We start from the raw sequence: 16,059 nt of genomic DNA on the forward strand, positions 1-16,059 counted from the left end.
CAAGAGGATCACCCACAGCAGAGCTGCTATATAGCTCCTCCCCTCACTGCTATATCCAGTCATTCGACCGAAAAAAGACGAGAAAGGAGAAACTATAGGGTGCAGTGGTGACTATAGTTTAATTAAAATTTAGACCTCCCTTAAAAGGACAGGGCGGGCCATGGACTGGATACACTACAAGAGAAATAAATTTATCAGGTAAGCATAAATTATGTTTTCTCTTGTTAAGTGTATCCAGTCCACGGATCATCCATTACTTGTGGGATACCAATACCAAAGCTAAAGTACACGGATGATGGGAGGGACAAGGCAGGAACTTAAACGGAAGGAACCACTGCCTGTAGAACCTTTCTCCCAAAAACAGCCTCCGAAGAAGCAAAAGTGTCAAATTTGTAACATTTTGAAAAGGTGTGAAGCGAAGACCAAGTCGCAGCCTTGCAAATCTGTTCAACAGAGGCCTCATTTTTAAAGGCCCAGGTGGAAGCCACAGCTCTAGTAGAATGAGCTGTAATCCTTTCAGGGGGCTGCTGTCCAGCAGTCTCATAGGCTAAGCGTATTATGCTCCGAAGCCAAAAGGAGAGAGAGGTTGTCTAAGCTTTTTGACCTCTCCTCTGTCCAGAGTAAACGACAAACCGGGCAGATGTTTATAGAAAATCTTTAGTAGCCTGTAAGTAAAACTTCAAGGCACGGACTACGTCCAGATTATGCAAAAGACGTTCCTTCTTTGAAGAAGGATTAGGACACAATGATGGAACAACAATCTCTTGATTGATATTCCTGTTAGAAACCACCTTAGGTAAAAACCCAGGTTTGGTACGCAGAACTACCTTGTCTGAATGAAAAATCAGATAAGGAGAATCACAATGTAAGGCAGATAACTCAGAGACTCTTCGAGCCGAGGAAATAGCCATCAAAAACAGAACTTTCCAAGATAAAAGTTTAATATCAATGGAATGAAGGGGTTCAAACGGAACTCCCTGAAGAACTTTAAGAACCAAGTTTAAGCTCCACGGGGGAGCAACAGTTTTAAATACAGGCTTAATCCTAACCAAAGCCTGACAAAATGCCTGGACGTCTGGAACTTCTGCCAGACGCTTGTGCAAAAGGACAGAGCAGAGATCTGTCCTTTTAAAGAACTAGCTGATAAGCCTTTGTCCAAACCCTCTTGGAGAAAGGACAATATCCTAGGAATCCTAACCTTACTCCATGAGTAACTCTTGGATCCACACCAATAAAGATATTTACGCCATATCTTATAGTAGATTTTCCTGGTGACAGGCTTCCGAGCCTGTATTAAGGTATCAATGACTGACTCGGAGAAGCCACGCCTTGATAGAATCAAGCGTTCAATCTCCATGCAGTCAGTCTCAGAGAAATTAGATTTGGATGATTGAAAGGACCTTGTATTAGGTCTTGTCTCAGAGGCAGAGTCCATGGTGGAAGAGATGACATGTCCACTAGGTCTGCATACCAGGTCCTGCGTGGCCACGCAGGCGCTATCAGAATCACTGATGCTCTCTCCTGTTTGATTTTGGCAATCAGTCGAGGGAGCAGAGGAAATGGTGGAAACACATAGGCCAGGTTGAAGAACCAAGGAGCTGCTAGAGCATCTATCAGCGTTGCTCCCGGGACCCTGGACCTGGATCCATAACAAGGAAGCTTGGCGTTCTGGCGAGACGCCATGAAACCCAGTTCTGGTTTGCCCCAACGATGGACCAGTTGAGCAAACACCTCCGGATGGAGTTCCCACTCCCCCGGATGAAAAGTCTGACGACTTAGAAAATCCACCTCCCAGTTCTCTACGCCTGGGATGTGGATCGCTGACAGGTGGCAAGAGTGAGACTCTGCCCAGCGAATAATCTTTGAGACTTCCAACATCGCTAGGGAACTCCTGGTTCCCCTTGATGGTTGATGTAAGCCACAGTCGTGATGTTGTCCGACTGAAATCTGATGAACCTCAGTGTTGCTAACTGAGGCCAAGCTAGAAGAGCATTGAATATTGCTCTTAACTCCAGAATATTTATTGGGAGGAGTTTCTCCTCCTGAGTCCACGATCCCTGAGCCTTCAGGGAGTTCCAGACTGCGCCCCAACCTAGAAGGCTGGCATCTGTTGTTACAATCGTCCAATCTGGCCTGCGAAAGGTCATACCCTTGGACAGATGGACCCGAGAAACCCACCAGAGAAGAGAATCTCTGGTCTCTTGATCCAGATTTAGTAGAGGGGACAAATCTGAGTAATCCCCATTCCACTGACTTAGCATGCATAATTGCAGCGGTCTGAGATGCAGGCGCGCAAATGGCACTATGTCCATTGCCGCTACCATTAAGCCGATTACTTCCATGCACTGAGCCACTGACGGGCGTGGAATGGAATGAAGAACACGGCAAGCTTTTAGAAGTATTGATAACCTGGACTCCGTCAGGTAAATTTTCATCTCTACAGAATCTATAAGAGTCCCTAGGAAGGAGACTCTTGTGAGTGGTGATAGAGAACTCTTTTCCACGTTCACTTTTCACCCATGCGACCTCAGAAATGCCAGAACTATCTCTGTATGAGACTTGGCAATTTGAAAGCTTGACGCCTGTATCAGGATGTCGTCTGGATACGGAGCCACCGCTATGCCTCGCGGTCTTAGAACCGCCAGAAGTGAGCTCAGAACCTTTGTAAAAATTCTCGGGGCAGTGGCCAACCCGAAGGGAAGAGCTACAAATTGGTAATGCCTGTCTAGAAAGGCAAACCTTAGGAACCGATGATGATCTTTGTGAATCGGTATGTGAAGGTAGGCATCCTTTAAGTCCACTGTGGTCATGTACTGACCCGCTTGGATCATGGGTAGGATGGTCCGAATAGTTTCCATTTTGAATGATGGAACTCTGAGGAATTTGTTTAAGATCTTTAGATCCAAGATTGGTCTGAAGGTTCCCTCTTTCTTGGGAACCACAAACAGATTTGAATAAGATCCCTGTCCTTGTTCCGTCCGCGGAACTGGATGGATCACTCCCATTACTAGGAGGTCTTGCACACAGCTTAGGAATGCCTCTTTCTTTATCTGGTTTGCTGATAACCTTGAAAGATGAAATCTCCCTTGTGGAGGAGAAGCTTTGAAGTCCAGAAGATATCCCTGAGATATGATCTCCAACGCCCAGGGATCCTGAACATCTCTTGCCCACGCCTGGGCGAAGAGAGAAAGTCTGCCCCCCACTAGATCCGTTTCCGGATAGGGGGCCGTTCCTTCATGCTGTCTTGGGGGCAGCAGCAGGCTTTCTGGCCTGCTTGCCCTTGTTCCAGGACTGGTTAGGTTTCCAGGTCTGTCTGGAATGAGCAACAGTTCCCTCTTGTTTTGAAGCGGAGGAAGTTGATGCTGCTCCTGCCTTGAAATTTCGAAAGGCACGAAAATTAGACTGTTTGGCCTTTGATTTGGCCCTGTCCTGGGGAAGGGTATGACCCTTGCCTCCAGTAATGTCAGCAATAATTTCCTTCAAGCCAGGCCCGAATAAGGTCTGCCCCTTGAAAGGAATGTTGAGTAATTTAGACTTTGAAGTCACGTCAGCTGACCAGGATTTAAGCCATAGCGCCCTACGCGCCTGGGTGGCGAATCCGGAATTCTTAGCCGTTAGTTTAGTCAAATGAACAATGGCATCAGAAACAAATGAGTTAGCTAGCTTAAGCGTTCTAAGCTTGTCAATAATTTTATTCAATGGAGCTGTCTGGATGGCCTCTTCCAGGGCCTCAAACCAGAATGCCGCCGCAGCAGTGACAGGCGCAATGCATGCAAGGGGCTGTAAAATAAAACCTTGTTGAATAAACATTTTCTTAAGGTAACCCTCCAATTTTTTATCCATTGGATCTGAAAAAGCACAACTGTCCTCAACCGGAATAGTGGTACGCTTTGCTAAAGTAGAAACTGCTCCCTCCACCTTAGGGACCGTCTGCCATAAGTCCCGTGTAGTGGCGTCTATTGGAAACATTTTTCTAAATATAGGAGGTGGGGAAAAGGGCACACCGGGTCTATCCCACTCCTTGCTAATAATTTCTGTAAGCCTTTTAGATATAGGAAAAACGTCAGTACACACCGGCACCGCATAGTATCTATCCAGCCTACACAATTTCTCTGGAATTGCAACTGTGTTACAGTCATTCAGAGCAGCTAATACCTCCCCAAGCAATACACGGAGGTTCTCAAGCTTAAATTTAAAATTAGAAATCTCTGAATCAGGTTTCCCCGAGTCAGAGATGTCACCCACAGACTGAAGCTCTCCATCCTCATGTTCTGCATATTGTAACGCAGTATCAGACATGGCTCTAACAGCATTTGCGCGCTCTGTATCTCTCCTAACCCCAGAGCTATCGCGCTTGCCTCTTAATTCAGGCAATCTAGATAATACCTCTGACAGGGTATTATTCATGATTGCAGCCATGTCCTGCAAGGTAATCGCTATGGGCGTCCCTGATGTACTTGGCGCCATATTAGCGTGCGTCCCCTGAGCGGGAGGCGAAGGGTCTGACACGTGGGCAGAGTTAGTTGGCATAACTTCCCCCTTGACAGAACCCTCTGGTGATAATTCTTTTATAGATAAAGACTGATCTTTACTGTTTAAGGTGAAATCAATACATTTAGTACACATTCTCCTATGGGGCTCCACCATGGCTTTCAAACATAATGAACAAGTAGGTTCCTCTGTGTCAAACATGTTTAAACAGACTAGCAATGAGACTAGCAAGCTTGGAAAACAATTTAAAACAAGTTTACAAGCAATATAAAAAAACGTTACTGCGCCTTTAAGAAACACAAATTTTCCCATATTTTGAAATAACAGTGAAAAAATGCAGTTACACTAACGAAATTTTTACAGTGTATGTAATAAGTTAGCAGATCATTGCACCCACTTGCAAATGGATGATTAACCCCTTAATACCAAAAACGGAATAACAAATGACAAAAAAGGTTTTTAAACAGTCACAACAACTGCCACAGCTCTACTGTGGCTTTTTACCTCCCTCAATACGACTTTTGAAGCCTTTTGAGCCCTTCAGAGAAGTCCTGGATCATGCAGGAAGAAGCTGGATGTCTGTGTCTGTAATTTTTGCTGTGCAAAAAAACGCCAAAATAGGCCCCTCCCACTCATATTACAACAGTGGGAAGCCTCAGGGAACTGTTTCTAGGCAAAATTCAAGCCAGCCATGTGGAAAAAAACTAGGCCCCAATAAGTTTTATCACCAAACATATGTAAAAAAACGATTAAACATGCAAGCAAACGTTTTAAAATACACTTTTACAAGAGTATGTATCTCTATTAATAAGCCTGATACCAGTCGCTATCACTGCATTTAAGGCTTTACTTACATTACTTCGGTATCAGCAGCATTTTCTAGCAAATTCCATCCCTAGAAAAATATTTTAACTGCACATACCTTATTACAGGAAAACCTGCACGCTATTCCCCCTCTGAAGTTACCTCACTCCTCAGAATATGTGAGAACAGCAAAGGATCTTCTGCTAAGATCATAGAAAACGCAGGCAGATTCTTCTTCTAAATACTGCCTGAGATAAACAATACACTCCGGTACCATTTAAAAATAAACTTTTGATTGAAGAAATAAACTAAGTATAAAACACCACAGTCCTCTTACGACCTCCATCTTAGTTGAGAGTTGCAAGAGAATGACTGGATATGGCAGTGAGGGGAGGAGCTATATAGCAGCTCTGCTGTGGGTGATCCTCTTGCAACTTCCTGTTGGGAAGGAGAATATCCCACAAGTATTGGATGATCCGTGGACTGGATACACTTAACAAGAGAAATATGTTCTTCTCTTCAGAATTACTTCATCCCAAGATGCATAGATATTAAGGAAACAATCCTTATGGTTTGGCAACTTGGAAAAAGTCTTGTATTCACTAGCCTACAATGACAATGTTCTAGTGGAATCATTAAAGGGACATGAAATCCAAAAACAGAATTTATGCTTACCTGATAAATTACTTTCTCCAACGGTGTGTCCGGTCCACGGCGTCATCCTTACTTGTGGGATATTCTCTTCCCCAACAGGAAATGGCAAAGAGTCCCAGCAAAGCTGGTCACATGATCCCTCCTAGGCTCCGCCCACCCCAGTCATTCGACCGACGGACAGGAGGAAATATATATAGGAGAAACCATATGATACCGTGGTGACTGTAGTTAGAGAAAATAATTCATCAGACCTGATTAAAAAACCAGGGCGGGCCGTGGACCGGACACACCGTTGGAGAAAGTAATTTATCAGGTAAGCATAAATTCTGTTTTCTCCAACATTGGTGTGTCCGGTCCACGGCGTCATCCGTACTTGTGGGAACCAATACCAAAGCTTTAGGACACGGATGAAGGGAGGGAGCAAATTAGGTCACCTAAATGGAAGGCACCACGGCTTGCAAAACCTTTCTCCCAAAAATAGCCTCCGAAGAAGCAAAAGTATCAAATTTGTAAAATTTGGCAAAAGTGTGCAGTGAAGACCAAGTCGCTGCCTTACATATCTGGTCAACAGAAGCCTCGTTCTTGAAGGCCCATGTGGAAGCCACAGCCCTAGTGGAGTGAGCTGTGATTCTTTCAGGAGGCTGCCGTCCGGCAGTCTCATAAGCCAATCGGATAATGCTTTTAAGCCAAAAGGAAAGAGCGGTAGAAGTCGCTTTTTGACCTCTCCTTTTACCAGAATAAACAACAAACAAGGAAGATGTTTGTCTGAAATCTTTAGTAGCCTCTAAATAGAATTTTAGAGCACGGACTACGTCCAAATTGTGTAACAAACGTTCCTTCTTTGAAACTGGATTCGGACACAAAGAAGGTACAACTATCTCCTGGTTAATATTTTTGTTGGAAACAACTTTCGGAAGAAAACCAGGCTTAGTACGCAAAACCACCTTATCTGCATGGAACACCAGATAGGGTGGAGAACACTGCAGAGCAGATAACTCTGAAACTCTTCTAGCAGAAGAAATTGCAACCAAAAACAAAACTTTCCAAGATAATAACTTAATATCTACGGAATGTAAGGGTTCAAACGGAACCCCTTGAAGAACTGAAAGAACTAGATTTAGACTCCAGGGAGGAGTCAAAGGTCTGTAAACAGGCTTGATCCTAACCAGAGCCTGAACAAATGCTTGAACATCTGGCACAGCTGCCAGTCTTTTGTGAAGTAAAACAGATAAAGCAGAGATCTGTCCCTTCAGAGAACTTGCAGATAATCCGTTCTCCAAACCTTCTTGTAGAAAGGATAGAATCTTAGGAATTTTTATCTTGTTCCATGGGAATCCTTTAGATTCACACCAACAGATATATTTTTTCCATATTTTATGGTAAATTTTTCTAGTTACAGGCTTTCTAGCCTGAATCAGAGTATCTATTACAGAATCTGAAAACCCACGCTTTGATAAAATCAAGCGTTCAATCTCCAAGCCGTCAGTTGGAGGGAAACCAGATTCGGATGTTCGAATGGACCCTGAACAAGAAGGTCCTGTCTCAAAGGTAGCTTCCATGGTGGAGCCGATGACATATTCACCAGGTCTGCATACCAAGTCCTGCGTGGCCACGCAGGAGCTATCAAGATCACCGAGGCCCTCTCCTGATTGATCCTGGCTACCAGCCTGGGGATGAGAGGAAACGGTGGGAATACATAAGCTAGGTTGAAGGTCCAAGGTGCTACTAGTGCATCTACTAGGGTCGCCTTGGGATCCCTGGATCTGGACCCGTAGCAAGGAACCTTGAAGTTCTGACGAGACGCCATCAGATCCATGTCTGGAATGCCCCATAATTGAGTTATTTGGGCAAAGATTTCCGGATGGAGTTCCCACTCCCCCGGATGGAATGTCTGACGACTCAGAAAATCCGCTTCCCAATTTTCCACTCCTGGGATGTGGATCGCAGACAAGTGGCAGGAGTGATCCTCCGCCCATTGAATTATCTTGGTCACTTCTTTCATCGCCAGGGAAGTCCTTGTTCCCCCCTGATGATTGATATATGCAACGGTCGTCATGTTGTCTGACTGAAACCTTATGAATTTGGCCTTTGCTAGTTGAGGCCAAGCTCTGAGAGCATTGAATATCACTCTCAGTTCCAGAATGTTTATCGGGAGAAGAGACTCTTCCCGAGACCATAGACCCTGAGCTTTCAGGGATTCCCAGACCGCGCCCCAGCCCACTAGGCTGGCGTCGGTCGTGACAATGACCCACTCTGGTCTGCGGAAGCTCATTCCCTGTGACAGATTGTCCAGGGTCAGCCACCAACGGAGTGAATCTCTGGTCTTTTGATCTACTTGAATCGTCGGAGACAAGTCTGTATAATCCCCATTCCACTGTCTGAGCATGCACAGTTGTAATGGTCTTAGATGAATTCGTGCAAAAGGAACTATGTCCATTGTTGCAACCATCAATCCTATTACTTCCATGCACTGCGCTATGGAAGGACGAGGAACAGAATGAAGTACTTGACAAGAGCTTAGAAGTTTTGATTTTCTGACCTCTGTCAGAAAAATCCTCATTTCTAAGGAATCTATTATTGTTCCCAAGAAGGGAACTCTTGTTGACGGGGACAGAGAACTTTTTTCTTTGTTCACCTTCCATCCGTGAGATCTGAGAAAGGCTAGGACGATGTCCGTATGAGCCTTTGCTTTTGACAGGGACGACGCTTGAATCAGGATGTCGTCCAAGTAAGGTACTACTGCAATGCCCCTTGGTCTTAGAACCGCTAGAAGGGACCCTAGTACCTTTGTGAAAATCCAAATGGAAGTGCCATAAACTGGTAATGCTTGTCCAGAAAAGCGAACCTTAGGAACTGATGATGTTCCTTGTGGATAGGAATATGTAGGTACGCATCCTTTAAATCCACGGTAGTCATAAATTGATTTTCCTGGATAGTAGGTAGGATCGTTCGAATAGTTTCCATTTTGAACGATGGTACCCTGAGAAATTTGTTTAGGATCTTTAGATCCAAAATTGGTCTGAATGTTCCCTCTTTTTAGGGAACTATGAACAGATTGGAATAAAATCCCATTCCTTGTTCTCTTATTGGAACTGGATGTATCACTCCCATCTTTAACAGGTCTTCTACACAATGTAAGAATGCCTGTCTCTTTATTTGGTTTGAAGATAATTGAGACCTGTGGAACCTTCCCCTTGGGGGTAGTTCCTTGAATTCCAGGAGATAATCTTGAGAAACTATTTCTAGCGCCCAAGGATCCTGAACATCTCTTGCCCAAGCCTGAGCAAAGAGAGAAAGTCTGCCCCCCACTAGATCCGGTCCCGGATCGGGGGCTATCCCTTCATGCTGTTTTGGTAGCAGTGGTAGGCTTCTTGGCCTGCTTACCCTTGTTCCAGCCTTGCATTGGTTTCCAGGCTGGTTTGGGTTGTGAAGTATTACCCTCTTGCTTAGAAAATACAGAATTAGAGACTGGTCCGTTTCTGCGAAAGGGACGAAAATTAGGCTTATTATTAGCCTTAAAAGACCTATCCTGTGGGAGGGCGTGGCCCTTTCCCCCAGTGATGTCTGAAATAATCTCTTTCAAATCAGGTCCAAATAATGTTTTACCTTTGAAAGGAATGTTAAGCAATTTTGTCTTGGAAGACACATCCGCTGACCAAGACTTTAGCCAAAGCACTCTGCGCGCCACGACAGCAAACCCTGAATTTTTCGCCGCTAATCTAGCTAATTGCAAAGCGGCATCTAAAACAAAAGAGTTAGCCAATTTAAGTGCTTGAACTCTGTCCATAACCTCCTCATACGAAGATTCTTTACTGAGCGATTTTTCTAGTTCCTCGAACCAGAAACACGCTGCCGTAGTGACAGGAACAATGCATGAAATTGGTTGTAGAAGGTAACCTTGCTGTACAAAAATCTTTTTAAGCAAACCCTCTAATTTCTTATCCATAGGATCTTTGAAAGCACAACTATCTTCGATAGGAACAGTAGTGCGTTTGTTTAGAGTAGAAACCGCCCCCTCGACCTTGGGGACTGTCTGCCATAAGTCCTTTCTGGGGTCGACTATAGGAAATAATTTCTTAAATATAGGGGGGGGGGGGGAACAAAAGGTATGCCGGGCCTTTCCCACTCTTTATTTACTATGTCCGCCACCCGCTTGGGTATAGGAAAAGCGTCGGGGGGCACCGGAACCTCTAGGAACTTGTCAATCTTACATAATTTCTCTGGAATGACCAAATTGTCACAATCATCCAGAGTAGATAACACCTCCTTAAGCAGTGCGCGGAGATGTTCTAATTTAAATTTAAATATCACAACATCAGGTTCAGCTTGATGAGAAATTTTTCCTGAATCTGAAATTTCTCCATCAGACAAAACCTCCCTCATGGCCCCTTGAGATTGGTGTGAGGGTATGTCAGAACAGTTATCATCAGCGTCCTCTTGCTCTTCAGTGTTTAAAACAGAGCAATCGCGCTCTCTCTGATAAGTAGGCATTTTGGATAAAAGATTTGCTATGGAGTTATCCATTACAGCCGTTAATTGTTGCATGGTAATAAGTATTGGCGCACTAGATGTACTAGGGGCCTCCTGTGTGGGCATAACTGGTGTAGACACAGTAGGGGATGATGTAGTATCATGTTTACTCCCCTCATTTGAGGAATCATCTTGGGCAATATCATTATCTGTTGCATTACTGTCCTTACTTTGTTTGGACACTATGGCACAATTATCACATAAATTTAAATGGGGAGACACATTGGCTTTCATACATATAGAACATAGTTTATCTGATGGTACAGACATGTTAAACAGGCTTAAACTTGTCAACAAAGCACAAAAAACGTTTTAAAATAAAACCGTTACTGTCACTTTAAATTTCAAACTGAAAACACTTTATTACTGAATATGTGAAAAAGTATGAAGGAATTGTTCAAAATTCACCAAAATTTCACCACATTGTCTTAAAGCATTAAAAGTATTGCACACCAAATTTCAGAGCTTTAACCCTTAAATTAACGGAACCGGAGCCGTTTTTACATTTAACCCCTATACAGTCCCAGAATGAGGCTCTGTCTATAACTAGAAAGGCCCCCATCTGAAAAAGGTGTCCAACACAGTGCCTGCCGTTTTTCTAAACGTTCCCCAAGATTATAATACCAATAATTAGTTAGAATCTGCATAATATGCCTAGTAAAGCAATTGTTTTAGCCCAGAAAAATGTCTACCAGTTTTTAAGCCCTTTTTGAAGCCCTTTATTCTTTTATGTTTAACTAAGAAAATGGCTTACCGGTCCCCATGAGGGGAAATGACAGCCTTCCAGCATTACATGGTCTTGTTAGAAATATGGCTAGTCATACCTTAAGCAGAAAAGACTGCTAACTGTTTCCCCCAACTGAAGTTACTTCATCTCAACAGTCCTGTGTGGAAACAGCAATCTATTTTAGTTACTGTCTGCTAAAAATCATCTTCCTCTTACAAACAGAAATCTTCATCCTTTTCTGTTTCAGAGTAAATAGTACATACCAGCACTATTTTAAAATAACAAACACTTGATAGAAGAATAAAACTACAAAAAACTCTTAACCATCTCCGTGGAGATGTTGCCTGTGCAACGGCAAAGAGAATGACTGGGGTGGGCGGAGCCTAGGAGGGATCATGTGACCAGCTTTGCTGGGACTCTTTGCCATTTCCTGTTGGGGAAGAGAATATCCCACAAGTAAGGATGACGCCGTGGACCGGACACACCAATGTTGGAGAAATTCTACTTTCGTAAAACTGATAGAGCATGCAATTTTAAACAACTTTCTAATTAACTTGTATTATCAAATTCTATTTGTTCTCTTGGTATATTTTGTTAAAAAGCAGGGATGTAAAAAGCACTAGATAGCAGCACTATTTCCTGCCAGATAGTGTTTGAGACACCTACAAAAGGTATCTCTTCAACGAAAAATACAATGGGAATGAAGCAAATTTGATAAGAGGAAAATTGGAAACTTTATTTAAATTATATGCTCTGAATCACAAAAGAAAATATTTATGTTTCAAATACCTTTTATTTGAATGGTATAAGCCAGCCAGTATGTGGTGCTTTACAAAAATTCTAAAACAGTAGCAACAATGGTGGACCCAACAAACAGTACATGTGTAAAGCGTAAAGAAAACTATTTTATTTTGAATGTTAATACCTAATTATAGTGAATTCAAAGCTCAAAGTTCAAAAAATGTCTGTATAAAATATTATTATAAAGGAAAAAAAACACATGACAAAGAACAAAATTAGGAACCTGGCTTGCTACTTAGAAGCAAAGTTCTGTGTGAAACTGTCAGGGTTCTGTGACTGTTCCTTTAATATTCAGTTTAACCTCCTCCTGGTCATGATTGGCTGCTCCTCTATTACAGCTGATCTCACTTGTGTCAGTGCTTAGTATTGAGGATAGTGTCCTAGAGACAGTGTGATACAAGCCTTGCTACAAATCTTCTGCTTAAAGATTTACTTTTCTACTTGCATTCCTTTCCAGCTTAGGAATACTACAACCGCCTCAGCATTACGATTCCCCTGGGATTTCTTACCTACCGGACTCAGACTGGTTAAGGACTCTCTCCTAACAATGGGGTAAAACATCTAAGGTAACTTGCTACCGAGTCATCTAAAACCGCTGCCTTTACCTTATTCCAGTGCAGCGTAACAGCAAATAGCGAGACCGGACCTGCTCGCATACCGTGACGTCAATTCCGGTTGCCTCTACAACGGAACTCAACCACAAACACCGAACTGACAACGGAGCAAGCTGGTATGATCAGTCTGACCTACTGGACTCAGGTACAAGTTATTAAACCTACTCACTTTGTGCAATAATTGATGAAACAGTTCTCCACCAGACAGGGATATTGCTAATGCCCCTGTGAACTACAGAGGTAATCACTGATGTTACAATATACCGATGAACAGAATTACCTCTCACTACCTGTATGTGCCTAAACTTACTAATATGTGCCAAGTGTATATCAGACCGTTATACAGATAATCTGTACTACCATAATATACAGATATCTTGTACAAACTAATAAACCTTCACTAAAAGGAGGATTCCACTTTCCTGTAGCGGATTCATTTACATTTAGTGAAACAAATCATTACTTTGGTAATCTGCAGTTGAGTTCCACATCACACCAAATTACCTGATCCGATAGAAACCTTATGAATTGGTTCAAAGGTAGAATATGATGTAAGTTCTAACACTCAAAGTTGCTGTGAAATTACAAAAATGTTTAATAAACTTTTACATCATGTGTTTGCCTGCCCAAACGGGAAGAATAAAAAATATGACAAAATACAAAATAGACAAGCAAAGAAGCGTAGTTATAAAAGGGATGGATATATATATATATATATATATATATATATATATATATATATATAAATACACACACATTTTTGTAACAGCTATAGCTTTTATTAGAAGCATTTTTTGCTAATAAATGTATATTACAAAAATGCTTCTATTCAAAACTGAAATGCATCCATGTGGATTTGAATTTTGGCTGGAATGTCCCTTTAAGCACAATACTACAAACATATGTACACAAAAAAACTATTTATTTAAGAACTTACCTGATAAATTAATTTCTTTCATATTGGCAAGAGTCCATGAGCTAGTGACGTATGGGATATACAATCCTACCAGGAGGGGTAAAGTTTCCTAAACCTCAAAATGCCTATAAATACACCCCTCACCACACCCACAATTCAGTTTAACTAATAGCCAAGAAGTGGGGTGATAAAGAAAGGAGTAAAAAGCATCAACAAAGAAATTTGGAAATAATTGTGCTTTATATAAAAAATCATAACCACCACAAAAAGGGTGGGCCTCATGGACTCTTGCCAAAATGAAAGAAATTAATTTATCAGGTAAGTTCTTACATAAATTATGTTTTCTTTCATGTAATTGGCAAGAGTTCTTGAGCTAGTGACGTATGGGATAGCAATACCAAAGATGTGGAACTCCACGCAAGTCACTAGAGAGGGAGGGATAAAATAAAAACAGCCATTTTCCGCTGAAAAATTAATCCACAACCCAAGATATAAGTGTATTCTCATAAATGAGAAGAAAAACTTAAAACATAAGCAGAAGAATCAAACAAACAGATGCCTGAAGAACTTTTCTACCAACTGCTTCCGAAGAAGCAAATACATCAAAATACATCAAAACGGTAGAATTTAGAAAATGTATGCTAAGAAGACCAAGTTGCTGGTTTGCAAATCTGATCAACTGAAGCTTCATTCTTAAAAGCCCATGAAGTGGAGACTGATCTAGTAGAATGAGCTGTAATTCTCTGAGGCGGGACTTGACCCGACTCCAAATAAGCTTGATGAATCAAAAGCTTAACCACGAAGCCAAGGAAACAGCAGAAGCCTTCTGACCTTTCCTAGAACCAAAAAATATAACAAATAGACTAGAAGTCTTCCTGAAATCTTTAGTAGCTTTAACATATTTCAAAGCTCTTACCACATCCAAAGAATGTAAGGATCTCTCCAAAGAATTTTTAGGATTAGGACACAAGGAAGGGACAATTAATGTTGTTAGAATTCACAACCTTAGGCAAGAATTTAAATGAAGTCCGCAAAACCGCCTTATCCTGATGAAAAATCAGAAAAGGAGGTTCACAAGAGCGGATAATTCAGAAACTTTTCTAGCAGAAGAGATGGCCAAAAGAAATAACACTTTCCAAGAAAGTAGTTAATGACCAAAGAATGCATAGGTTCAAAAGGAGGAGCATGTAAAGCCTTCAAAACTAAATTAAGATTCCAAGGAGGAGACATTGATTTAATGACAGGCTTGATATGAACCAAAGCCTGCACAAAACAATGAATATCAGGAAGTCTAGCAATCTTTCTGTGAAATAAAACAGAAAGAGCAGAGATTTGTCCTTCAAGGAACTTGCAGAAAAACCTTTATCCAAACAATCCTGAAGAAACTGTAAAATTCTAGGAATTCTAAAAGAATGCCAAAAGAATTTATGAGAAGAGCACCATCAAAAGTAAGTCTTCCAAACTCGATAATAAATCTTTCTAGAAACATATTTACAAGCCTGCAACATAGTATTAATCACTGAGTCAGAGAAACCTCTATGACTAAGCATTCAATTTCCACACCTTCAAATTTAATTATTTGAGATCCTGAAGGAAAAAAACAGACCTTGAGATAGGTCTCGCCTTTGGAAGTGGCCAAGGTTGGCAACTGGACATCCGTACAAGATCTGCATACCAAAACCTGTGAGGCTATGCTGGAGCTACCAGCACAAACGATTGCTCCATGATAATTTTGGAGATCACTCTTGGAAGAGGAATTAGAGGTGGGGATGCCATCAGATCTATTTCTGGAAGCCCCCACATCTAAACAATTTGAGTAAACTAATCTCGGTGGAGAGACCACTCCCCTGGATGTAAAGTCTGACGACTGAGGTAATCCGCTTCCCAATTGTCTATACCTGGGATATGAACCACAGAAATTAGACAGGAGCTGGATTCCGCCCAAGTATCCAAGATTGACATATGCCACAATTGTGATATTGTCTGTCTGAAAACAAATGAATCGCACAGAGTTTCCAAAATATTGATAGGTAATCTTGCCTCTTGAGATTTCCAAACCCCTTGTGCTGTCAGAGATCCCCAAACAGCTCCCCAAACTGAAAAGACTTGCATCTGTTGTGATCACAGTCCAAGTTGGACGAACCAAAGAGGCCCTAGAACTATACGATGGTGATCTAACCACCAAGTCAGAGATAGTCAAACACTGGGATTTAAGGATATTAATTGTGATATCCTTGTATAATCCCTGCACCATTGATTCAGCATACAAAGCTGGAGAGGTCTCATATAAAGACGAGCAAAGAGAATCATGTCCGATGCTGTAGTCATGAGACCTAAAAGTTCCATGCACATAGCTACTGAAGGGAACAATAGAGACTGAAGGTTCCGACAAGCTGAAACCAATTTAAATTGTCTCTTGTCTGTTAGAGACAGAGTCATGGACACAATCTATCTGGAAACCTAAAAAGGTGACCCTTGTCTGAGGAATCAAGGAACTTTTTGGTAAATTGATCCTCCAACCA

General features: G+C 41.9%; 1 protein-coding gene across 1 annotated transcript in view; it reads right to left on the reverse strand.

The window, feature by feature from the left end:
* The window catches only part of MED13L (mediator complex subunit 13L), a 944,653-nt gene that overhangs the window by 320,637 nt on the left and 607,957 nt on the right, over positions 1-16,059 (reverse strand).

Source organism: Bombina bombina, chromosome 2 (genome assembly GCF_027579735.1).
Source record: "Bombina bombina isolate aBomBom1 chromosome 2, aBomBom1.pri, whole genome shotgun sequence".
Classification (NCBI taxonomy): Eukaryota; Metazoa; Chordata; class Amphibia; order Anura; family Bombinatoridae; genus Bombina; species Bombina bombina.